The 27759-nt window shown below is 34.6% G+C and overlaps 1 pseudogene; it reads right to left on the bottom strand.

The window, feature by feature from the left end:
* LOC133316725 (probable LRR receptor-like serine/threonine-protein kinase At1g56140) overlaps positions 1–21532 on the bottom strand; it is a 32405-nt pseudogene extending 10873 nt beyond the window's left edge.
* Between the last annotated feature and the right edge of the window lie 6227 nt (positions 21533–27759).

Here is a 27759-nt window from a genome sequence, read left to right as displayed (position 1 = left end):
CATTGTGAAAAGTCAGTAATTAAGCATCTGAAGTCTGAACTGCATAGTTGTTTGAAGTTTTACCTGGGATAGCACTGATGGCTTGAATCAAGGGCCCATAAGTACCTTGCCTTGGAATGCAGCAAGTCCCTTTTCCAGCCCAGAAGAGATGGATCTCAAGATAGTTTTCAGACACTTCAAACCTAAATTGCTTTTTGACAGCTCTGAGAGAGATGCCTCCAGCCTCCCTTTGTATGTCAAAATCCTTCAAAACACGAGTCCCCTGGAATATTCAAAAGAACAGAAAAAAAAAGAGAGAGAAAGAAAATGAAGCTAGAAGAAAAGGCAAGAAAAGAGGGGGTTTCAAACATTCGTTTGTTTGCCCCGGAATAAAGACTCAGTGTGGATTCAAAATGTTAAACTCCGAAAATCATTTGGCTCTACGAATTTGACTGGGATAACAGACAAAATAAAGACATGGAATAATAAGATAATTAAGGAAAAAAATCTAAACGAATATGGACATTGCAAGAGCTCAAGCGTAATTTAATGCATTAAAAACTCCTCATGTATTCCTAAAATCCATCTAATCTTAAGAATACTTTATTATTGTTAGTACCAATGATATTGTATATAGCCAAGACCTTGGATGATCATCAACAGCAACCAAATCATGATATTTTTAAAATTTTCATTTACAATTTCAAGGTCATCATATATACTATGCAGCATTCTCTCTCACCCGAATCTTCCAAAACTGAAAAGACGCCATTTAGAATTTAATTAGTTGAACAATTAAATTAAAACTAATGATTATTCTAACTGTAAAGAACCAATTCAACCCAGAAGCTTAAGCTGTTGGGTGAGGCTACATTAATGGTTTTATATATCTCAACACGCCCCCTCACACGAGAGCCCACTGGGCTTGAAGGGTGGACAATGCACAGGCCCACCTACCTGTGCGAACAAAGAAATTCCACTTGAAAGAAAGTGGGGGGCGGCAAGGATCGAACTCGGGACACGAGGCTCTGATACCATGTAAAGAACCAATTCAACCCAAAAGCTTAAGCTGTTGGGTGAGGCTACATTAATGGTTTTATATATCTCAACACTAACTATCATGACTAAAAAGTTTTTTCAGGAAATAAAATTTAAAACTTCGGTAATTGTGTTGTGATATTATAATTCGTAAGCAAAAAAGAGAGAAAGAAAATAGCCTAAAAAGATTCAGCTTTACAATGTTAAACTACTAACCCACAGCCAAAGAGTTGGGGTTAAACATAAAACTCAATGACAACTTATATAAATTGTTGCATAGCCCGTTTAAGATATTGGATGTCTGTCTAACTATGGGTATGAAGAACCAACATTATGATAGCCAAGTAAAAAGACATAAGTACCTGGATATAAATATCAAAGACCCGTCTCCCGAGGCTTTCCCATGTGGTGGCAGTATCCAGAATAGCTGTTTCGGCAAATTGGAGGGTGATGTTGTAAAACCATTTTCCAGCCCCAGGCCGTAATATCTTAATGATGAAGGAGAGAGCCGTGCTGTTTGGAAGAGCTTTGGGATCACAATACCAGTGGACTGATTAGGCACAAAACTTGTGAATAGAGGATTGTTGCTCCCAGTAAATAATCCAACATTACTAACGGCCCATCTACTTGTATCAGTTACAAAGTATGTAGCAGGACCAAGTGTCTCATTGTCCATTTCATACACAGTTCCATCCATGGATCTAATTTGAGGACCACCGCACTTGATTGCAAAGTCAGAATCTGCATAGAATCAGAGATAAGAGATGATCAATACGAGTGAAAACAAGGTACTTTAATTCACAAAATTGTTTTCAATAAAGCTTGAAATTTTTTTTTTTTTTTTTTTAACATGTACTTAAAAAGGGAAGGAAGAGTTCCTTCACACATTTTAATGCAATAGTCAGGGATGCTAAATTAGTGCTTAATACATAGGATTAATTTGACCACTGGAATTAAATATTATTATTCACCTCTGCCTTTAATGCAATTGCAGACAGTATTCTTATACCCCTAAGTTAATAATGCACAGTAATCCTTCACAGGTCATACTGATCTCACGTTGAAAAGCAACAGAGTCTTGCAATATACTACCGCTGAATTAGTATTTAGTAGCCAGTAGCCACTGTCAGTCATTAATTAAAAAAAAAAAAAATTCACTCCCCATTAAACCCCGACTACCAAAGGTAAAGACGAGAGCAATCCTTATACGCAGTCTTACTCTTGTATATTTACAAAGAGATTGTTTCCCGGATTTAAATCAATTTCCTTTTAGTTATAAAGTAACAACTTTACCACCACTCCAACCTCCAGGCTTGCCGTCTTTTGTCAGACATTAATTAAGATATTGCAAAAACATTTCAAAATCAGAAGCAGAACTGAGTCCAACAAAAGTTGTAAGAATCTGTTTGCCAAGGTCTAAGAAGTTTATTTACACATGTGAAATGAATGTCAAGGATAAAATTCATCAAGAAAAAAGTGGCAGAGGCAGTGATGAGAAAGGACAATGGATTGAGGGAACTTTATAATCTTTATCTTGTAGAAAGAATGGCAAACATAAGTTAGATTTATTCAAAAGAATAACATAAAGGTAACAAGATGATTTTCAACAGATTTCTGACAATAGCCGAAAATAATTTGACGGGCCTTTGAGCCCTGTATATGAGAAGAAACAAAGGAAAGTGGGTCGGAGAGGCCTGGCCAAGGGAAATTATACATTTTTATGGGGAGAAATAGGAATGCTGATAGGAGTAAGGAGGAAACATTAGGTGGGAGAATAACAGAATGTACACGTAGCAATAAGGAAATGGAGAGGGGAATTGGCGATGATAGGAGAGGAAAGAAAACGTGTAGGTTGGAAATCGTGTAGAGGAATAACAGAATTTTGGATACTGGTTTGGTGGCTTAGATTAGGGAGGGGCAGAGTCTGTGTTTCTTAAGCAAATGAGTTATTAAGGAATGTAATATAATTACGAAAATCTTATGAGAAGTAACTAGTAACCTGCAGTGCACTCAAATTAAAGGGTATTTGTGTCTCTTAAGTAGTCATATTTTTAGGATAAAGGATCAGCTAATGTATTGAGCCAACAGAAATAATATCAACAATAATAAACTCCACTATTTATTTGAGATTAGCCTTTGTTCTCAACTTTAGAGCCTCATCACAAACTAGCTTAAAGTCAAACTTACATCTTCCGGAACCACTATTATTGCAAGGAAAATTCTTCTGGAGACAATTGAGTCCAGTAGGCATGCCACTGCAAAAGATAAGATATATTTCAAACCAGAAAAATTCATACAGCTTTAACCAATAATAGATTTATTTGATAATTAATATTGGTGTAAAGTAACTGTAAAGAATCAATTCAATCCAAAAGCTTAAGCTTTTGGGTGAGGCTACATTAATGATTTTATATATTTCTAACACGTCCCCTCAATCAGAGCCCACTGGGCATTAAAAATGGATAATGCACAGGCCCACCTACCTGTGCTAAGAAATTCCACAAGGAAAATTGAGGGTGGCGAGGATCGAACTCGGGCCACCGAGGCTCTGATACCATGTAAAGAACCAATTCAACCCAAAAGTTTAAGCTTTCGGGTGAGGTTACATTAATGATTTTATATATCTCTAATAATAACCAATTCAAACCAAAATGTGAAGGCCACAATAATGATTTTATATGATATTTATCTAACACGTACTCTCACACAAGAGTCTATTGAGCTTGACGAGTGAGCAATCCACATCCCCACCTACCTATGCTAAGAAATCCCACAATATTTAATTATTTATTCTTAGAATGAGGGTGTGATAATAGAACTTATGATCATTTGGTTGTAGGGGCCCTAATACCATAGTTAGAGATCACAATAAGTGAGTTAATACCACTCCTCAACTCAAAAACTTAAAACAAAGAGTTTATGGCTTTTTTTCACTTATATGGTCCTCACTTGGTCCGTTTCTAACCAATTTGGGACTTTCCTCACACACTTGAATTTCATTTCCAATAATCAACAATTAAAAATTTAACATTTAACTGCTTTAAATTATGTTCTTGGTCCAAAGAAAGCATACACTTGAAAGGAGGAAACTAAATAATACTGATTCTTAGAAAAACATGTATAAGGGTTCCTCTATGTATAAAGACTACCAGGCCTAATGGGCCGAAGGGAATAAACCCAAAAACTAATAAAATAAAATACAATAACTTCAATTATTTACAACACTCCTCCTAAAGCTGAGGAATGGATATTTATTCTTCTCAATTTGATAGTTAGTTCTTGAAATCTATCGATGAGAAGTCTTTTAGTCAAGACATCAACTAATTGACATCCAGAAGGAATTAATGGAGTAGTAACCATTCTGTTGTCTAGTTTCACTAAAATGAAGTGGTGATCAATCTCAATATACTTTGCCAATTATCATTGAAGATGGTACAAATGTCCAAGCAACAAACAGAAATCATCATCAAAGAAACTGTATAAAATTACCGGCTATTTGAACTCTCCACTCTCAAGTTGTTGGCAACTAAATTCCTGCGTAGCATCCCTCCAAAAAATATCACAATATTAGTTTCACCATTATATATATACAGAGGCAGGATCCTTTGATACCGATATCAAAGTAAAAAGTTTGACACCAAATCTTAACCGTTGATTTTCGTGAATCTAACATTTATAATTTTTCCGGTCATACTTATTAATTAATTATTAATTCCCAATAAATTATAACCGCCAGAATGGCGAAATCAAGGATTAAGATTTGGTGCCAAACATTTTAGTGTATATATATATATATATATATATATAGGGACAGGATAATTTGACACCGATATCAAACAAAAAGTTTGACACCTCATCTAAAAGTCGTTGATCATGTCTTGATTTAACAACTTTGATTTATAAGCATGTGACACCGTTAATTAGCCTTGATCTAACGACTCTCAAATGAAGTGTCAAATTTTTTATTTGACATCAGTGTCAAAGGATTCAACCTCGTATATATATATATGGGGCAGGATATTCTTACACCGGTGTAAGAGTTAGAAGTCTTACACCCAATCTTCAGCATTGATCCACTTGTATCCAATGGCTCACATTACTAAAAAATTAGAGCCCTTAGATATAAGTGGGATCAATGGTCAAGATTGAAAGTGTAACTTACACCGGTGTAAAATGATCCTGACCTTATATATATATAAAAGAAAGCAATCAATCTAAATTTAAGTAGTCTATATAACAGATGTAGAGCTCTTTAAATCAACCAGTTTATTATCTAACTTTCAACATTTGACATTCAAATTAAAATAAACTAAAATTTAGTTTACTAATAAAATGAGAAATAAACATGAACGATTCACAATTTTAGGAAGAGGAATTAAGAGAAGACGAAAGTTGTTGTAACCACGATTTAATGAATGAAAATGGATACGTAATTACATGTTACTAACTTGAATTGTATTTGGAATTGGCTTTCCTCTATTTTATTACTATTTTTGTTTCAAAACTAAATTTTACAATAGCATTCCTTAACTTCGGTACTAATTTTTAGTGCTTGAGATTGTGTGTTGCTGACTTTTAGGAATTATCAAAATAAAATTGAAAAATAAAATAAAATTAGAGCAAACAAGATTAATGATTAATAGCAAAAGTAAATAGAAATAGAATATTACAGCAAGATAAGTGTGAAAAGATGAAATTTTGTAATAAGAATAAATCAGGATATTAGTTATTAAATTATCTAAAATAGGTATGATCAAAACTGATCTTGATGGTAATTTTCAAACAAAACAACATCTTAGAAAATGTGATAGATATAAGAATTGAATATGTAAAGCATCTCATGCATCGCACAGGTAGTTTACAAATAAGTTGAAAAGTAATGCTGAAGATTTTTAAACTATAGAAAATTGATAGGTAAAGGGGGAAGAAAAGAACTACACTACTTACAGTTGTAAATTTGGTTGGTTTACCCAAGAGGGGAGGCTCCCTGATAGATCGTTGTACGACAAGTCTCTGCAAGCATGTTAAGTCAAACCAAATGAAGGAAAATACATGAATAATGAATGTTTCAAATTGAAATTAGTCCAACATGATAAGTTGAATATTAACATGAGTTGACAAAGTCCTATATTTACATGTACAAATATATAGGTACTGAACCTGTCTGTAGAAATTAATATGACGAACAGATACAGGTACAAGAATCAGATATTACACAGGGATATGAAATTCCCTAAAAAACTAGGTTTAGGTATAAGTATAGCAAGATAGGTAGAACATTTTCAAATTATATTGAAATACATAAAAACGTCAAAAACAAATTTGTTGAGATATATAAAAACCATTAATGTAGCTTCACCTAACAGCTTAAGCTTTTGGGTTGAATTGGTTCTTTACATGGTATCAGAGCCTCGTGTCCCAGGTTCGAACCTCGCCATCCCCCACTTTATTTCTAGTGGAATTTCTTTCTTCGCACAGGCAGGTGTAGGTGGGCCTGTGCATTGTCCACCCTTCAAGCCCAGTGGGCTCTCGTGTGAGGGGGCGTGTTGAGATAAACCCTTCTCTCTTTTTTCCAGCATCTCGGCAATGGTGAGTTTCTTCATGGGGATCGATGACTTTGATGTGCCCGCACCTATTGCAAGAGGTTTTGGAGGTGTAGGTAAAAGACTAGGTTGGTTATTGGATACATTTCCTACTGGATTTTTGTTGTAATATTGCCGGCTGGGACTTTTATCATTCATTTTGTCCTCTACAATTTTAGCTAAATCAATAGCTTGCTCCAAACTTGTAGGAAGATGCATACGTACCTCCTTGCGAATTTCTGGCTTAAGACCAGATTCAAAGTAACTTTGGAGACTCACATCATCAATACCGATTACTTGGTTAGCGAGCTGCTCAAAATGCGTTCGGTAGTCATCAACGGTGGTGTTTTGGATCAATCTACCCAATTCACCCCTCAGATCTCTATAACTCGAAGGCCCAAATCTGGAACGCAAAGCTCCTAAAAATTGCTCCCAGGTATGCAATCTCCCATTCCGATCCATCCAATGATACCATTCCTCCGCCTTCCCATCCATGTGGAATGAGGTCAACGTGAATTTTTCTGCATCGGATAAGCTATGGAATCCATAGAATTGTTGGATCTTATGGATCCAGGGTTCCGGATTACCTCCATTAAAACGAGGTATTGTCAGTTTAACTGATTTAAAGGCATTGTTACCAAATAAACACCCAAGTCCCTCGCCCGATGAGGTTTCTCCCTTTCCTTTGTACTTCTGATTCTGATCTAATTTTCCTTCCATCAAAGTTAATTTTAAGTTCATTTCCTGTAATAGATTACCCAAGGAGTTGAACTGTTCGTCGTGGTGCGTCAACCAGGCCATACATTCATCAAGGACGTGTTGTTGCTTCACAGTGCTGCGAGTTCCCTCTGTCATGGTGTTGATGATCAGAAGTTGCCTCTCAATGAAAGCACCAAAATGGTAGAGACTAAGGACTGAAAACACAAATTGAAGAACGTATATTAAAGATTTCAACGGCAATTCGAGTTTGCCGGCGACTCCAAGAAATTATAGAGGAAGAAGATAGAGAATTCAGTTGTAAAATTCAGATTACCACCTAACAACGTGACTAGGACTTAAAAGGAATCAGCAATTCTAATCCTATTGGGCTTCATATGCATAGGCCCGTTATTTACAGGAATTATAACTTGTGTCAACTCTAGCAAGGGCAAAATGTGGGCCTCAGATCACATTTGGCCCAAGTCACCCCAACTGATAGTCCCTGGTCCACTTTGAGCGCACTCTGACTCGTGTCCCTCTTCTAGGATGTTCTTCATCTCTCTCCCTTGTCTGTTCTACCGACACAGCATCATCCACCGACAAAGCATCATCTATTTCATTACCTCTGTGTTCATCGACGTTCTCTTGTCTTGGGTCCGTATCAGTATACTTGGTCGAAATGCATGGAACCCCCTCGAACTATGGGTTATATGCAGACAAACCTTTGTGCTTTGAAACTCACCAACAATACTCCTAGAACTCACCAAACGGTGCATATTGAACCCTTTCCCCCAGGTGCATGTGCAGAAAACCCCTTTTATATGCACAGTTTGGGGAGTTTAAGGAAACGTGTTGTTGAGTATCAAATCACGAGGGAGTTTTCTACCCATGACCCGTTGTTGGAGGGGTACATTCTATTTTAACCTAGTATTTTGAATAAAATGACAACCAGAACTGAATAAATACAAAAAAAGTGAGATCAATACTCCATCTTTCTCTATAATGCAAATACGTCAATCTTACTCACATATAGAGAAGAGATGAACTTTTCTGAGTTGGGAGAGTGCCACTAAGTTTGTTATTTCCAAGAAACCTGGAATTGAATAAAAACAAAACATCCTTTAAACCATGCATAATAGCATATCAGCAAATCAATGTATATTTACTTGGAATGCAATATTACAAGTAGGAGAGCGAACTCAAATTGAAAATTGAGCCCAGAATTTGTCCAGTAATGTTATTGAAGCTTAAATCCCTGCAAGAACAAGCATAAATATATAATTATCTGGCTTTGGGATAGAACACAACTATAAGACTAGATATTAGATAATTGTTTTCTTTTTGTTGAAAATATATAATTATCATATCTATGTGACAAATAAGCTGAAAATATTGAAAATGAAAAAGATAAACAGAAGTTTAAACAGCAAGTTCACGCCAGGCCAATAATGAACATGTTGAGATCTTTTTAGAAGTCACTCAGCTTACGAATATTTGATTAATTCATTTTGAATGCACTAGTACTTAAAACTTGAGATATCCCTTATATAACTAGCCAGTAATCTGGTTGGAGATATACTGTCGAATAGGAACAGGAAATTCTCTAATTTATTGCTTTCTGGCTAACAACTTTTTACTAATATGTTCACATGCATCTAAGTGGTTAACAAACAGGTGATACTTACAGCTGGGTCAAATTTTGAAATTCTCCAATGGTGGATGGAATTGAACCAGAAATGTTGTTATTTCTCAGTTCTCTGTATCAATTGTAACCAAATTATTATATTACGTTCACGGAAAAAAAAAGACAAGAATTCTATGCACTTGGCAGACTGTGAGTCATGATCATTAGCAGAGTTGCAGCCTTACAAGATAGTCAAAGACTTCATATTCCTTACAAATTCCAGTGAGGAGCTCCCATTTGATAAATCACTTATTCTCCTACATTTATATCACACAAGATATATTACCTTTACTTGAAAAGTGGAAGAATAATATTATATTGACAAATTGTGTTTTACAACTGTATAAGTGCTCTCTATTTAAAAAAGCTAAATGACCTAATGGGCTAAGCCCAAGGAAGATTCTAGAATGGAACAATAAATAAATAAATATTATTATTTACAACACCCCTCTCAAGCTGAGGAATAGATATTTATCATTGTAAACCTGCTAGTAAGTTCTTGAAATCTATCTGAAGGAAATCCCTTTGTCAAAATATCAGCTAATTGACGCTTAGAGAGAATGTATGGAGTGACAATCAACCCGCTATCAAGTTTCTCTTTGATGAAATGGCGGTCAACCTCAATATGCTTAGTCCGATCATGTTGAAATGGATTATAAGCTATACAAATAGCGGCCTTATTATCTATCACATAGCAGCTTCATAGGTCCTTCACATCTTATTTTGTGATCATCAAGTATAATTTTCAACCACAATAACTCACAAATGCCTTGAACCATAGCTCGAAATTCAGCCTCTGCACTTGACCTGGCAACCACATCTTGTTTCTTACTCCTCCACGTCACTAAGTTACCACAAAGAAAAATATAGTAACCAGTGGTAGATCGGCGGTCAGTCACAGATTCAGCATAATCCACATCAGTATAAACTTTTAAAGAAAAATTGTCATTACGCCGAAATAACAGTCCTTTACCAGGAGTGGCTTTAAGATACTGAAAAATTCTCTCCATTGCCTGCATGCGTTTCTCATGTGGATTATGCATAAACTGACTGACAATACTAACAGCTTAAGCTAGGTTTGGTCTAGTATGAGTCAGATAAATCAGTCTCCCAACTAGCCGTTGATATTGTCCTTTATCAACTGAAGGACTCTCCTCTTCATATCTCATCTTGTGATTCTGCTCAATAGGAGTACTAGAGGATTTACACCCAAGTTTTCCTGCTTCTTTAAGAAGATCAAGGACATATTTTCTCTGGATGATAAAAATTTCTTCATTTGAATGAGCTACCTCTCTATCCCTAGGAAATATCTCAATTTTCCAAGGTCTTTAACTTCAAACTCAAAGGCTAGTCTTGCTTGCAGAATATCTCTCTCCGCCATATCATCACCTGTTATAATAATATCATCAACAAACACAAGGAACACAATGAACTTCCCATCTTGGGAATGATTAAAGAAAGGAATGCTTAAAGAAAAGTGTGTGATTTCATTGACTCTGTTTATATCCTAAGGTTATCATAACCTTAGTAAACCTCCCAAACCAGGCACGAGGGGACTGCTTCAATCCATACAAGGCTTTTCTTAATCTACAAACTTTATTTTCTCCATCCACAGAATCAAAATCAGATGAGATTTCCATGTAGACCTCTTCTTCAAACTCACCATAAAGGAAAGCATTCTTCACATCAAATTGATTTATATCCCGATTGTAATGGGCAGCAAGAGACATCAAGGCTCTCACAGTATTCATCTTTGCAACTGGGGCAAAAGTTTCTTCATAATCAATGTCATAGGTCTAAGTATAACCCTTGGTGCCTAATCGAACCTTATATCTCTCAAGAGTCCCATCAGAATTGTACTTTAGGGCATAAACCCATCTGCACTCTACTACTTTCTTTCCATTGGGTTTATCAACAACCTCCCATGATTTATTCTTTTCCAAGAATTCTCATCTTTTAATGCTTCGTGCATTGATTTTGGGATGGAAATGGAATCTAGTGCTGACATAAAGCTTTTGTGCTGTATAGAAACGTTAGCAGAAGAAAAAAATTCAGAGATAGGATGTTGGATGCAAGATCTTTTTCCTTTTCTTAAGGCAATGGTAAGTCACCAGAGACACTGGGTAAATTATCGGAAGCAATGGGTAAGTCATCAGGGACAACAATATCATGTTCAGAAACAAGAGATTCAGGACTTACCAGTAGTTCAGATGATTGAGGTTGCTAGTGAAGTAGTATGAGTTGTTTCCTCCTCTGATATACCAATTCAGGTGTCAAAATTTTCCGTATCTCAGATGTACTTGAAGGTTCTGACACATCAGGAGTAGACACAGGAGGGATAGGTGTAGGAGTAGACAAGGATGAACCAAATTCAAAAAAGGAAGCGGATGAGTCTTCTGAAGAACTGCTCTACCCCTAAAGATGAGGATCCTGGAAAAAGGACTCAGATTCATTAAATGTTACATCCATAGAAACAAAAAAAATTCGACTCAGAGGATAATAACAATTGTAGCCTTTTCTATCAGGGGCATAACCAAGGAAGACATACTTAAGAGCCCTAGGATCCAACTTAATGCTATGTTGTTTACGAACATGGACAAAGGCAACACATCCAAACACTCGTGGCGGAAGACTCTGCATAATGGGAACAGAAGAAAAGAAGGAAGTCATGGAATGAATAGGACGGATATTCAAGGTAATCGGTTGATCAAAAAGGTTGCAGCAAACACGGCTTCTCCCTAATAAGAAATAGGAACAGATGTCTGGAAAAGTATCGCTTTAGCGACTTCAAGAAGGTGATGATTTTTTCTTTCAGCATCCCCGTTTTGTAAACTGGTATCAACACATATGAGCTCATGAATCATACCTCTGTCTGAAATGAATTGCGACAGATGTTGGTTGACGTACTCAGTACCATTATCAGATCTTAATCTTTTAATATTCTTACCAAACTGAGTCTCGACCATGTGATAAAATCGGATAAATATCTTTGGTACTTCAAACTTGTCTTTAATCAAGAATATACATGTCACACGAGTACAATCGTAATAAAAGAAATAAACCATTTTGCACCTAAGATACTATGCACTTTAGAAGGGTCCCAAACATCAGAATGAATCAGAGAAAAAGGCTCAATGCTTTTGATAGCACGAGAAGGAAATGACACTCGATGGTGTTTTGCAAATTCACAAACATTACAATGAAAGGTCTCAACTGATTGATTTAGAAATAGAGAAGGAAACATTAACTTCAGTAGACTAAATGGTGGGTGCCCCGGACGCTTGTGATAGAGTCAAATCATAGACTCTGTCGTAGAAGGATGATGTGTCATCGATAGCTGATTTTTAGTATCATTTGTAGCATGTTCCGGAAGGAGATAATACAACTTACCTGCTCCTCAGCAACTCCAATTGTCTTCCTCATGGTAAGATCTTGAATACCACAATGAGAAGGGAAAAATGTGATAGAACAATTCAAATCAATTGTAAGCTTTTAAGTGGAGATAAGATTAGTGGAAAGTGTGGAATATAAAGAACATTTTGAAGAAACAAATAAGGTTGAATTTGAATGTTACCAGAACCAATAACTGACTTATGGGATACATCGGCTACGGCTATAGTATGACTACCAACAGTACAATGATAAGAAAGAAAAGACTCAACAAGACAAGTCATATGATCAGTTGTACCAAAATCCTAAATCCATGAGGTTTTAGCAAGAAGAGATGTAGAACGTATGTTCTTACCAGACAAGATCAAAGAACTGTCAGACGGTATACACAGATTATCAATAGCGGCCTTAAGCTGCTCCAACTCCCCTTGCCGAATATTCACATATAGAGAGACACACGGAGGCTGTGTAATAGTCGAACCATTCAAATCACCATCAATATCGGCCATAATGCAAAGGAGAGATTAAAAAAAACAATAAAAACACACAAACGCAACCCAAATGATGTCCAATCAAAAAGATCAACACAGATCCAGACAGAGAAGGAAGAGACGATCAGAAAGACGGTGGTCAGAGACGGAGACTCGCCGTCAAGTGCCTTCACGCATTGGTGAGGTTGACGGCGCGTGGATTTAACGTGCAAAGAGAGAACAGGCGCGTGAGAGTGCGTTCATGCTTGGCCGGAGCTGGGCTTTCATGGCGAAGGTCGCCTAGAAGTTGCGGTCATGTCTGTGGCTGATTGGAGGTCAAAGGGCCAACGGAACAGTATTTTCCGGCTATGAACAGTAGCGATTTGAGCTGTTTTCGGCTGATCCGGTCATCGGTTGATCGGGAAACGTCCGTAGAGTGATAGATCGAAAGAAAAAAAGAGTCAAACAAAGGTCCTTTTGGTGCAAAAGGTCCCCGAAAAAAATTTTAGGTGGCGGCGAGAGGCAAGCAAAATATGCTTCCATTCTAAAGGCGGCGATCGCGGAAACGGAGCCCTTAGAATCGAGAGCTCTAATACCAACTAGAAAAGTGGAAGTATAATATTATATTGACAAATTGTGTTTTACAACTGTACAAGTACTCTCTATTTAAAGAGGCTAAATGACCTAATGGGCTAAGCCCAAGGAAGATTCTAGAATGCAACAATAAATAAATAAAATAATTATTATTATTTACAACACCTTTTATGAATCAACAGCAACCACAAGAAACAAGTGACGGGACTTACAACTCTGTCAAAGAAGACAAATTGGAAAATGAAGAGGGTATTGGGCCTTCAAAAGAATTACCCTGAAATCTCCTATCAAGACATACAGAAATTCACAAAAACTGTCAGTACACCCTTCTGGAACAGAGTATGAAAGTAATCATAAAAGGAAAATTTTATATTTCACATCTTATATAATTGGTTTTGCCCAAAATTTATTCATCTGCTTAATTCAAATTTAGCAGGAAAGAAAAGTTGAGTGGTAACTTTGTCTTACAAAACTTGAAGCCGAGACCAATTCCCAATGAAGTCCGGTATACTGCCATTGAGTTCTGTATCTGAAGCCCATCTGAAATGAGCAGAAAAAACATTTTTTCTCGTAAAAGTTTTTTTAAGAAAAAAATGATATATTTTCATATGAGGTACAAGAAAGTAGCAATATCTTACACTACTGCCAAATTCTTAAGGTTTGCAAATGTGGAAGGAATTGGACCACTGATTCCCGAACTATCGAAGTAGCTGCAAGGAAATGTTCTTTTAAATTAATATCCTCTTGTAGTCACAAAAATATTTATTCTTTGACAAGTTCTACTTCTAGTTTGTTTCCAAAATATAAAGGATAGCCATAATATCATGTCAAGTTCTATTGGAAGAATATTCAAACAGTTTACAGCTTCACTTTCACAAATGAAGAAGGCTGCCCAAATTTCCAACTTCATCTAAAAATACATATATGTATAGAAGGTAAGACTGCAGAAGAATTTACAGTTGTTCTAATTTTATCAGATTCCCAAGTTCAGATGGGAGAGATCCTGAGAAGTTGTTTGACCCAAAACTCCTGCAAATATAACAAACATAATTACTACCCAAAAATCATTGTTCAAGTGACACCAAACAACACACTGAGACTGCTTTGTAACAGGAGGAAAGAGAAAAAGTTAAATAACGTACAATGAAATTAACTCGGTAAGATTTCCCAATTCCTTTGGAAGCTCCCCTGATAAAGCATTGATGCCAATGGTCCTAACAGAGAACAAACTTGACATTAGAAATAATGTGTCGTTAACATTAAATACAAAGAATATGGCTAAGTTGAGTCAAATGGGCTTACAAGTATTGCATACGAGTTAGATTTCCAATGGCTGGAGGTATAGAACCCGTAAAGCGATTCTGGCCAAGATTCCTGCTTGCAATTTAAGGAAACTTAGCATAGGAAATAAAATAAAATAAAAAGATTGCAATTTCATCTAAATCAACATGCAATTGAGGATCTACCATAAAAATTAATTCATATGGCTCATTGAATTTATTTAATTACTTAGGGGAAATGTTATTCTTAGTTACTTACCACCTTTTAGGCTTACCACTCTTACTATCCGTTGCTTTAATTCGAAATCAACATCAACTAATTTTTTTCAACGGTCGATTTCAAAATGATCCAACTATAATCAAACGACAAATAAGAGTGATAATGATAATAAGTAAATATAACATTTTTCTCTATTTATTTATTTACGGAGGAATGTTATACTTACCATCATTTTAGACTTACCACTCTTATTATCTTTTTGGTTAATTCAAAATCAACATTAACTAATTCAAATTGATCCAACTATAATCAAACGAGAAATAAGAGTGATAAGCCTGAAATAGTACTAATTAGTAAATATAATATTTCCCTTTATTTATTTATTTTCAGGAATGAGTATTAAAAGATTAATGGGGAAGAAAGCATACAAATTGGTGAGATAAGTTAGAGTCCATATCTCTTCTGGAATTTCCCTAACAACTTGCAACGCATAGACCTTCCTGTGCCATTCAAAAAACAATAATGAAGTATTAAATTGCTTACAGCAGCAAGCTTCCAACGTTGATTGGTAACACCGAAAATCAATAAGAGAAATTCACAAAGTCATGAAACAAAACAAGTTGAGAGAGAGAGAGAGAGATACAGTGCTGTAATGTGGCAAGTAGTTTTATTGTCATAGGAACAATCGCATTTGATGAATGGGTTCTGAGTGGTATCATCAATGGTTATGGTGTGAATGGAGTCATCAATGGCAGCTCCGCTGCATATTTCACCGCTTGCATACCATTCAGATTGGTGAGCCGATATACCCAATTTGCGGAAGATTGCATTCAAAGCTATCGCTGCATTCACAAGTTCGTATTTTGAACGAATTGCAAGTAAAAAAATAAAAAATAAAGGAAAAATGTTTTTCCTCTAAAAATTAGTAGACTAAAGTATTTTTTGATTATCAGCACGATTTAGGATCCATTTGGATTCGCTTTTTATTTTTTCCAGAAGTTGCTCTCTTTTTTAAGGAAAAAAACACTTTTCAATTTTAGTTTGATTGGATGTCTGCTTTTAAAAAAAGCATGAGTCATAAAAAAAGTTAAAAATTTACTTTTTTCTGAAACTAAAAATTTTAACTTCTAAAAAAAGCAGAAATCAAAAGTCAAATATTTTTTACAAAATCTAAATATTTTTATAAAAATATAAATAGCTTTGATTTTTGTAAAAAGAACATCTAAAATAAAGAAAAGATAAAAGTTACTTTTTAAAAAAAGTGCAAAGAAACGGGCTCTTAATCCTTTAGATAAAAAAAAAAAAGTTGATTGTAATTCATCTTAAATTCAAAAAAGTCGCCGTGTTAGTCTGTATTTTTTAGGAACTAATATGATCTTGTTGAATTTCAAAGCGACATTTTTACTATCATGATTTCGATTAACCGAAAATATTTTAAATTTTAGATGAATTAAAAGTCAATTTTTTTTCTAAAGAATTAAAATGAGTCCTATAATTTTTGTTGAGAAACTAAAATGTACTTTAGTTAAATTAGTATTTTTTATTTAATATTTAAATTAAAAAATTTCCCCACTTTTTTTCATTGTGATTTCTGTGTCTCTCACCATAAAATATAATAGTTTTGATTAAATAGACACAATTCTAAACACTAATAAAAAATTTAAAATCAAAATTAAAATATTAAAAAAAGTTTGAGTATTTCAGGGTAATTTCATCTATTGAATTGAACCAGAGCAAAAGAAGCACCCCGCTTCACAGGTTTCTATACAGACTCTACTCGTATTTGTTTCCATTTTATTTTAATTATTTTTATTTGTTACAAAAATTATCTGTTTTTTTTTCAGAAGTTTTTTTTTTGGTAATCTTTTTCAGAAGTTTTAATAATAAAATTTTACTTATTGAATATTTCAAAGAAAAATTATTTAATCACTTCTATCTATCCAACGGTTACAATTTAAGAAGTTATATTAATTAAGTAATTATTAATTACACTATAAATGACAATCGTTGATTTCCGTCCATCAACGAATGAGATGAGGTGTAAGACTTAAAAGTTTTACTCTTGAGTCAAAACCCTTCCCTATATATATCAGGATCTTTTGTCACCGGTGTTAATTATACGGTAATATATATATATATATATATATATATATATATATATATATATATATATATATATAGGGTCAGGATCATTTTACACAAGTGTAAGTTACACTCTCAATCTTGTCCACTGATTCCACTTATATCTAAGGACTCAGATTTTTTAGTAATGTAAGTCATTGATACAAGTAGATCAATGGTCAAGATTGAGTGTAAGACTTTTAACTCTTACACCGGTGTGAGAATATCCTGCCCCATATATATATATATGTGTGTGTGTGTGTGAATTGTTTATCTTATTTATTTTTTTAGTACAATGGGAATTGTTTATCTTATTTAACATGAGATAAATTTATTTTTCTACACTCACATATAAGGAAGAGAGAATAGAGGAAAGAGAAAATGTAAATGGGTCCCACCACTCAATATGTGAGTGTAGGAAGATGAGTTTATCTCATGTTAAATGAGAAAACAATTCCCCTATATATATATATATATATATGGAAAAAATATTTTTCAAGTAGCTTGAGATAAGTTTATCTTCGGGTTACTCCAAAAGTACGTCATTTTATTTATTTATTTTCCTATATTAATTAATTCAGCTTGAGAAATGATAAGCCATATATATATATATATATATATATATATAATTATTTTAAAATTGCATTTAATGGGGATCGAACCCGAAGATGTACATTACAGTATTTACCACTACGCTTCATTTGGCTCTTTTTTCACTTGCACCATTTAAAATATTTATTATATAATTGAGTATAAAATATAAATTTATATAAATTTTCAGTTCATGCGGTTGAACCAATGATCTACTGACATGATACCCTAACCGAGTCGATGACTGGTCCGGGTTTAATAACATTGGTCTATACTGTACTAATAATTTTTTTTTTTATGCTAGTTTATTAGTTGAACAAAAAGGTTTCAAATATTATGTATAGATAAAGGGTTTATTATGTTATCAAAAAAAAAAAAAAGGTTTATTATTTCTCATGTTATAAGAAATAAATTTATCTCTAACATATACATAAAGGTGTGTGTAGCTCATGTGAGCCCATATGAAAAGAAAAAAAAAATATGAACCATATATGTTTTTGGAATTTATATTTCTTATGCAACATAAGAATAGTTTTCTTATGCTACACTCACATCGTTTTATATGCCAATATTTTTAATTTTTTTATTTACTTTTTTCCAATGGGGCCCTCCTAAGTATGTGTGTTGCAAAAATTCTCATATCTTATGTGACATAAGAAGTATAAACCCCTATGTTTTTAGGGAAAAACTACTCTTATGTAACGTAAGAGTAGTTTATCTCCTATAGACCCATCGAAAATCGTGACTTTTTTTTTCCTTTTTTTTATAAATTGTGAGGCCCACCACATGTGTCTTTACAACATAAGATATCTTCTCTCACATAACATGAGATTAGATGAACCCATGTTTTTATGTGGGTAAGAAATAAATATATCTTCTACGATATAAAAAAAAATAAATAAACCCTTCGTAATAAAGAAAAACATTTCTCCTCTAATAGACATTTTCTTTATCACGTTCATATAAAAAATAAATGTATTCTACTCGTTTTTTCTCACTCTTCTCTTCGGAGCATTCATTTTTATATGAATGTGAACAAAAAAAATAAAAAAATCTGCAATGTTAAACCCTTCGTATCATGGTAATCTTCCCAGCCTTTTAAAAGTTTGTCGTGAATAAACAATTCGATATTTCCCCATAGAACCGAAACTGAGAAAATTCCCAAAAGTTCAGACCTTCTGTACTTTACGTATTAACTAGAAAACTAGTCTATTGATCACCATTCACCTCCATATATGAATGACACCCACACAACAGACACAGATATAACAGAGTGATTATCAGTGAGAAACAGAGAAAGCAGAGTACCTTCAGATGGATATGTAGTGGCGTTTGCAGCTTGAGCTTGTGGAACATTCATGAAGCAGCTGAAGACACAAAAAGCAGCAACAAGTGCAAAAGCCAAAATATGTGACAAACAACGTCCCATCATGAACTTGATCAACCCTCACACAATAATCTTGCTATTTGATAAGCAATACCAAAGTTACGCCACAGTGAAAAATAGGCCTCGGAGAATTTTGCAGAGAGCAGAGGCAAAGATGGCGTCTCTGACCATTCAGAGTACTTGAATGATATTTTTGTGGTACGCTTGACAAGCGGAACTGTATTATATATATATATATATATATATATATATCTAAAAAATCAATGGTGTCACATGTTTACATGTTTAGAAATCAGAGTTATTGATCTTTCTTGATCTAACGAATCTGTTCTGCCTTAAGCAGATGTGTCCAATTGGGATTGGATGATTGATCTATGATCCAGGTGTCTTCTCTGAATATCTATGAGTTAGGTATCTTGAGGACCAGCAGATCACACATTATCTAATGGCCTTAGCCTTGGGAGAGGTGTGTGTGCGTACTGTCTTGTTGTGCGTATCAGTCAAAAGAGATTAGGTCATACATGTAGCGTCCAGCTCCTATTTATAATGCTTACCTGTGGGCCTGCACTGATTGTGGGCCTTACTGATCATGGGCCTATTCCCGGTCCATAACAGAATCTGACTCTCAGATAAGATGTCAAATTTAAAATTTAACACTAGTGTTAAAGAATCCTAGCTATATATATATATATATATATATATATATATATATATATATATATTTATTTATTTATTTATTTATTTAACGAGTTCCGTAAACTTTCATATGAAACTCATTAATATTACGTTTGACGTTAAGGTCTTGAATGGTTGAGAACACGTCACTGTACGAGATCCACCAAACTCATTTCACATAACGCTTCACGGAAAAAAAATAAGTTTGGAGAGGTACCAAGCGTGTAAAATTCAAAGGGTAATGAATGCCCCATGCCCCCGTATGATCAAATATCAGATTTTTAAACGCATGATGAAAGCTCACGTCATGTTCAAAGTTGGCAAGCGCACAGATGAACCACGTAAGATTCTCGAAAAAGTGTCTATTATTTTAAATAATATAAAATTATGTCATTTCAAGTGAAAGAAAGAGATGGATAAAGAAAAAAAAAGAGTGGACAAAAAACTATAAAGATGTGAGACTCACGTCTGTGTGAGAGTAAAATAATATAAGTTGTATCATTTAAAAAGACAAATACTACGATTGACAATTTGAGGAACGGGATAATATATATATATATATATATAAAAAGTTAATTTAAGCCACCTTTTTTGTTGGCGAGACATTTTCACATTGCAATTTGCAAATAATACTTTAGAAACCATAGATAAACTAATATTTGTCGTGCTCTTGGTCTCGCTGCATCAGCTCATTGGTGTAAACTTCATATTTCTTTCATGAATGATGATAAATAGAGGCAGATTTTTTGACATCAGTATCAAATTTGAAATTTGAAACTTCATCCGATAGTCATTAGATAAAAAAAAATCAACGACTCTGATTTGTAATCATGTGACACCATTGATCTTTTTTTAATCTAATAACTCTCAAATAAGGTGTCAAATTTTAAATTTGACACCGGTATCAAAAGATCCTGTCTCTGATAAATAATAATATATTCAAATTCACGTGTTGCCGCATGTTATAATATTCTTGTGCATATCTGCTTCGTTGAGACATAAAATAATGAGAGAGAAAATAATGATGGAGCTCATTTTTTTTATGTCTTGGCAGAAATTTTTTTACCACTGAAGTAAAAATAATAATCCCTTCCACGACTATATCTGTATCTTACATAAGCATGCATAAATTTTTTATGTGCATGTGATATGAACCTTACCAAGAATAGTAAGACCCAAGATCAATGTAGTTAAGATCGTTTCTACAATCAGGATTTTAAAACAAGAAATAAAGAACCTTGACTCGTTATCTATGGAAGATAAGAACTAAAGGTATAAGAAGGATAAAGACGCCACATTCAAGAAAGAAGAAAGTGAGTGATAAGTCTGTTTTGAACGCCACAAGAATAAACTTCTTGATAAGTTCAGAGTTCTAGATAAGAACCAAAGATAAGAATAAATTGCTAATTATTCCACTCAACCTCCCTGCATTGATCGCATTAACTAAATTCTGATTATGAATAAATTTGGACTTGATGTCTTCATGATTAGCCCACATTTGCTGGATCAACCCACTAAGAGCTTCTTTAAACTTCTTGGCCCTTGATATTGTGATTTGCCCATTCGGCAATTGTAATGGATCATTAGGTGTTGTCTCTTTTTTTATATCATCCTCTCCCTCTTCAAAAGGATTTGTCCTCAAATCTGTACCTACATCAAAAGGAGATAAATCAAAAACATTAAAGGTTGCACTAGCATTGTACTCACCTGGAAGGTCAAGCTTGTAGGCATTATCATTTATCCTCTCAAACACTTGAAATGGTCCTTCACCCCTTGGAAGCAGTTTGGGACGTCTTTGGGTTGGAAATCTCTCCTTTCTCATATGTAACCAAATCCAATCTCCTGCTTCAAAAACTACTTTCTTGCGCCTTTTATTGGCTTGGTTGGCATATTATTCAGTTTTCCTCTCGACGTGTTGCCGAGCTTTTTCATGAATCTGCTTAACAAGTTCAGCCTTCTTCTTTCCATCTAAGTTAACATGTTCATTTACTGGTAAAAGAGTTAAATCCAGAAGAGATAATGAATTAAACCTATTCACAGATTCAAATGGTGAAAACTTAGATGTTAAATGGACTGTCCTATTATATGCAAATTCAGCATATGGCAAACATTCTTCCCATGATTTCAAATTCGTTTGAATCAAAGAACGCAATAATGCAAATAAGGTCCTATTAACCACCTCTGTTTGCCCATCTGTTTGTGAGTGACAAGTAGTAGAAAACAAAAGTTTTGTTCCTAGTTTACCCCACAAAGTTTTCCAAAAATAACTTAAAAACTTTGAATCTCGATCAGAAACAATACTTTTGGGAATATCATACAATCTTACAATTTTTTTGAAAAACAAGTCAAAGATATGTGATGCATCATTGGATTTATGACATGGAATGAAATGTGCCACTTTTGAAAATCTTTCAACTACCACAAACACTGAATCCTTACCCCTTTTTGACCTAGGAAATCCGAAAACAAAATCCATGGATACATTTACCCAAGGTTCATTAGGTATAAGCAAAGGAATATACAACTCGTAAAGCTTAACATTAGATTTAACTTGTTTACAAGTAATGCGTCCCTCACAGACTCTCTCCACATCACGTTTCCTATGAGGCCAAAAGAAATGTTCATGTAGAACATCTAAGGTTTTAGACACTCCGAAATTCCCCCATCAAAGCTCCCCCATGAGCTTCTTTAAAACGCAATGAACTTTTAGACATACACAATTGTTTCTCCCTAAACAAATATCCCTCATGTCTAAAGAACTTTCCAAATACAATTTTTTCACATGCTTTGAATACATTACCAAAGTCAAGATCATCAGCATACATGTCCTTAATGTACTCAAATCCGAGCAATCTTGTAGTTAAAGTGGAAAATAGAGCATACCTTGTGGATAATGCATCAACCACAACATTTTCCTTATCTTCCTTGTACTTAATCACACAAAGAAATGTTTCAATGAATTCCATCCAATTGGCATGTCTCTTGTTCAGCTTGTGTTGGCCCTTCAAATGTTTTAAGGATTCATGATCTATGTGAATCACAAACTTCTTTGGCCAAAGGTAGTTTTGCCATGTTTCCAAACTCTGACTAGTGCATACAACTCCTTGTCAAACCTGATTTAGAAGACTAGCTTTGTTACCAAACGATATGAACCTCACCAAGAATAGTGAGACCCAAGACCAATTTAGTTATGATCGTTTCTACAATCAAGAATTTAAAACAAGAAATAAAGAACCTTGACCGTTATCTATGAAAGATAAGAACTAAAGGAATAAGAAGGATAAAGACGCCACATTCAAGAAAGAATAAGGTGAGTGATAAGTCTGTTTTGAACGGCACAAGAATAAACTTCTTGATAAGTTCAGAGTTCTAGATAAGAACCAAAGAGAAGAAACTTCTCTATTATATTATAACTTAAAAAATCTGATTACAAGAGTTGTATCATCCCTTATTTATACTTAGAACATCCCTCAAAGAATAGGAAAAGACTAACAAATGAAAAGACACTAATTTAAAGTTGACAACTTGGAAAACAGAAAAGACTCTAATCAGCCCACTAAATATTAATGACTTTGGAAATGTGAATCAACCCCACTAAGCATTAATAATATTGAAAATGCTATCAGCCCCTCCAAGCGTTAATGACATTGAAAATTGTTAATTATTCCAATCAACCCCCTTGCATTGATGGCATTAACTAAATTCTGATTATGAATAAATTTGGGCTTGATGTCTTCATGATTAGCCCACATTTGTTGGATCAACCCACTAAGAGCTTCTTTAAACTTCTTGGCCCTTGATCTTGTGATTGGCCCATTTGGCAATTGTAATGGATCACTATGTGTTGTCTCCTTTTTCATATCAGCATGCTTATGTGTGGTTCCCATATTTTTAATCAATTTGATTCTTTTACATTGACATAATTATTGCAAATTGGTTAATTGTATCTTAAAAAAATTAAAAGCGATTTAAAATATTCCAATATTCTCCAAATAAAATACAATTTTTCTTATATATATATATAAAGTTTAGGATGAGAAGCAGTGGAGGAGCAGCAAAACTACTCAACCATGTCAAAAAAATTTAACCAATACTAAACACTAAATTCTATCATCACCTAATTAACATTATATCATATTTCATACATAATCCTTGCCATTTCAAGGCTTTAAACATATTATCCATCCGTGAATTTTTCATCAAAGGCATCTAGCCATCATATTACCTCAATTACACATAGGGGTGATGAACAAACCAGGGGCCTTTAGCTCGACTCGTAAAGGCGTGAGCTTATATGTCTAAAATTGGTTGTTCGAATCAGATTTGAACTTGTATAAAAGCTCGTTTAATAAAAAGGCCTCAGGCTCCAATTCAAAAGCTCGGCTTTAGAGCCTTTCAGGCTGGCCTAGTATATTAATTTTTATTTTATATTTTTTATACTACTTGTAATAGCCTTCTCTCTCCTCAATCCATTTCACCCCATTTTATTGGTTAAACAGACTTTTTGAATGATTTTGTTTTACATTATGCTGTTTGGATGTATACTGAATTTATGAATATTTATAAAATTACTAGTGTTATTGATTGTATATTCTGTTTAGATAATTTTTGTTGCCTTATTTTTTTAAAACAGGCTAACAGACTAAACAGACTTTTATTGTTTGTAAATAAGTTAGGCTAAAGGCCGATAATTATATTCATAACAGGTAACAGGCTTGTTCAGGCTACACATTTAAACACATGCTTAGCCTTTTAAGGCTAAAGCTCGACTCCTCTCGGCTCGTTAACACCCCTAATTACATATATATTCATAAACTTCCATGAAAATATCAAATGATTCATAAATACATCAGTTGAACATCAATATCACATGCCATAATCATGAGCCTTAAATCCAAACTTTACAAGTTTTTTCCATATACATATAAGGCTATACAAAATGTGCATGTCTATGCAACCTATCCTCAAAACATAAACATATGCATTAACACTATCAAATCTCCAGTACATGAGCCATCAACATATCTTTACAAATCTTCAAAAGCTTAATTTACTTTTTCCAAAATATTTTTTGCCTCATCTACTGATTTGTATATTAGTGGGAAGCAAATGTTTACAAAGTGAAATTTAATTCTTGAGTGTAAAACTCTTGCTATGACCGTCAACAGATTACATTCCCCCCAATATTTGTTAGTTTTCTTTTATTGTACTTGTCATTCCTCTCATAAAATCAGCATTATCTTCATCTACAACATCAATCACTTCTTTGACCCTATAAACTTCAGAAAGATATAAATTTGTTGTGGGGTATTCACTTCTTGATGTGTATAACACCTCGTAGTTCTAAGTGTATAATTATACGCGATAATGTTGATAAAAAGGGAAGGATTAGTGAAAATTCTGAAATTAGGGCTAAAATACGTAAAAATTGTAATTTACCAAACACGTAACCCTAGGCATGAAAAATTGAGTAGAAGATCTCAAATGGTAAAAATAATGCCGGAAATGGATTCAGGACGAAAAACCAAGTGGATAAGCATGTTTCGGAAAATTTGATGAATAGTGATTTTATCGGTGTAAAATACTGCGGTATAGTTGTACCGATAAGCGTGAAAATATGATCAGTATTTTTAGGATTAAAAATATTACGTGAACGAGAAAAATACGTAGGTTGTGAATTTGTGAGTTAAATTGAGTGATTTAAGAAAGTTAAAAGACATGTAGGACCCACTTTAAGTGACTTAAGTGACAAATGGACAAGTGAGACACAAATTCTGAATTTTTCTCTCTCCTCCTTCTCCTTCATCCGTCGTGTGAGTTGCCATTTGAGAGGGTTTGAGGTTTGTGATTTGTAACTTTTTTTCTAGACACTTTTGAGAGAAATTTCCAACTACAAAGTTGTTCCCCTTGAGATTGTGAGTGACTTTCATGTAGAGTGCACTTTGTAGGGAGCATTGTGGAGCGAGAAATCCTCCATTTTCAGTCACGAGAATATTGGTATTTTTGGGAAATTTTGGGGCTTTTGTGTTGAACCATTGGTTGGAGATCACTCCCTTGGACCATTGGAGGCTATTGGTGGTAAGATTTCACATTCTCATTTAGTTTTCCATGAGATCATAAATTGGGTGAGGGTTTTGAAGTTGTAAGTTGAGTTATGGTAGCTAGGAGTATTAAATGGTATGTCTCCTTTGGAATTAAATGCTTAGAATGATAAATGATGATGATTGATGCAATAAAATTTATGATGATTTGTAAATTTATAACTTAGGAAATTTGGGAGTGTGATGCATGAGTTCATAAAATTGCCATGTTGTAGGAGTGTGTAAGTTGAGTTGTGGATCATTGGTATGAAGTAATTGTATGATTGTGATTGGTGTTTAAATGGATGGTAGGTTGGTGTGATGCGTGGATTTGGATGGAAGAGCATTGGATATATTTGTGTATGTGGGAATTCGACCTATAAAGGAAATTAGAGGTAAATGGTGAGAAAAATATTGTAAAATCAATGGTTGGTGCCTTGGTGCATACATGGTTATGATGATGAGTTAGTTCAAGGATTAAAATGATTGAGATGGTTGAAGAAATGAAAAATAGCCTTTAGGCTTAAGAGGTTATGTTGGTTAATATTATAGCGAAGTAATTGATTATATGCAATTGGTTGTTGATTATTGTTGTTTGACTAATATAGGTTGCCTCTCACGGACGCGATAGAAACGGACTAAGCTGGCAGCTTACGTGTGGAGCATTGCTCTTGGAGTTGAGGTAAACCTTTGGAACTTGGGTTTAATCCCTTGTGTTCTCCACCACACCTAGTGGAAGGTTGTGGTTGGATTTTGTTCTTTTTGACATTGTGTGAATATGTATGTTCATTCATTATTGCTTGATTGTGTGACATGCTTAGAGCATGTTGTGTGAAATATCTGTGATCTCTGGCCAGTAGATGTGTGTGGTTTGGAATTTTGCTGGAGATATCCTTTGGGGATTACGGTTGGGTTTTGCCGTGGGGCCGACTCTAGGAGCGGTACCAGGATAATCCAAACGTGGGACTTCCGCTGGATAGGGCTCATGAGGAGTTCTAGTTGGGTTTTGCCATAGAGTCTTCTCATCCATGGGAGAGGCACCAAGAAGATTCCCGAGAGTTATATGATGGGGTCCTTGAACGAAATCCTTATGTGGATGTTCTTGGAGTTGTGCCCAGTTGTTTTGTTATTTTGTATGTTATGCATTTTTACATGATGTTATTTGTTGCACATTGAGTGAGCCATGAGGTGGAATGATCCTCTAGTACCCTTGGTTTACTGAGATATATTAGTATATCTCACCACGCGTTTGGGGACCTCTTTTCTGGCTATAGTGAGCATGGAGGAGCTTCGGGCAAGAGGCCCACTTAGTGGAGGAGTCGAGCATGATGTGCATTGAGATGGCATGACATTTTGGAGGACTATATTTGATGCACATAGCATATTGTTTAGTATTTTGGACTTAGATTATGAACATATTGCATGTTGATATTGCCATGCTTTTGGGTGTTCATAACTATATGCTAAGTCTTTAAAATTCATGTACAGTTTATGTCTTTTGATTATATTGGTACTTTGAGTGAGCATGAGACTTGTCCATGACCACATACGTTGTATTTTGAGGCATTGGAAGACTTGTGATGTAAAATTGGCCATTGGAGGTTTAAATGGCAATGGAATTGTGGAATATTGTAAATGATGCATTGATTAATGAATATGCATGATGGAAGGGCCTAGAGCGTATATTAGTACTTGTAGAAGTTGTATGTTGAGCATCAAAGTGTTAGGAGTAGAAAATATGAGCCATTTAATGATTTAAATCTGTCGAAATGTGATTCTGCAGTATAGGAATCGATTCTCACTTGAAAGGAATCGATTCCCAACATCACAGTGGCTAAATTTTACGTCCTCTGCTTTAGGGAATCGATTCCTTTTGGGTGGGAATCGATTCCTCAAATCAGAGGAGTCAAATTTTAGCTACTGTCTGTTACTGTAGCTGTTGGGAATTGATTCCTGGAAGTTGTGAATC

This window comes from Gastrolobium bilobum, unplaced genomic scaffold, assembly GCF_033153095.1.
Source record: "Gastrolobium bilobum isolate Gb01-03AN ecotype WA unplaced genomic scaffold, APGP_CSIRO_Gbil_v1 utg53652, whole genome shotgun sequence".
NCBI lineage: Eukaryota > Viridiplantae > Streptophyta > Magnoliopsida > Fabales > Fabaceae > Gastrolobium > Gastrolobium bilobum.
This window is presented reverse-complemented; position numbering and strand designations above follow the sequence as displayed.